This window comes from Nanorana parkeri, unplaced genomic scaffold (assembly GCF_000935625.1).
Source record: "Nanorana parkeri isolate BGI_ZX_2015 unplaced genomic scaffold, ASM93562v1 scaffold11054, whole genome shotgun sequence".
Lineage (NCBI taxonomy): Eukaryota > Metazoa > Chordata > Amphibia > Anura > Dicroglossidae > Nanorana > Nanorana parkeri.
Genome location: NW_017317118.1, coordinates 226 through 572, shown reverse-complemented (window position 1 = coordinate 572; position 347 = coordinate 226). Strand labels below are relative to the sequence as shown.

The following is a 347-nucleotide window of genomic DNA, read 5'->3' as shown; positions in this document are numbered from 1 at the left end:
ACAATTTTGTGGAAACATGCGCACAGAAATTCACTACAGCACCGGGATGTAGCTCAGTGGTAGAGCGCACGCTTTGCATGTGTGAGGCCCCGGGTTCAATCCCCGGCATATCCACATCTCTCTCTCTCTGAGAACAGTCTGACTATATTGGAAATGTTGCCCTACAACGCCTTGACTGAGCAGGCGCAAGAAAGTGGCTCTTGATGGTGAACGTGATGAATGTAGGTGAAATCCCACGGCTACATGTTCTTCTCCTCTGGCAATTCCCACAAAGGATTGTAATTTTACTACATCTCTTTACTACATCGCCTTGACTGAGCAGGCGCAAGAAAGTGGCTCTTGATGGT

The 347-nt window shown here is 48.1% G+C and overlaps 1 non-coding gene across 1 annotated transcript; it reads left to right on the top strand.

The window, feature by feature from the left end:
• The first annotated feature begins 43 nt into the window (after positions 1 to 43).
• Positions 44 to 114, top strand: TRNAA-UGC. The gene has a single exon. It is a non-coding gene; the product is annotated as a tRNA-Ala (tRNA).
• The last annotated feature ends 233 nt before the right edge of the window (positions 115 to 347 follow it).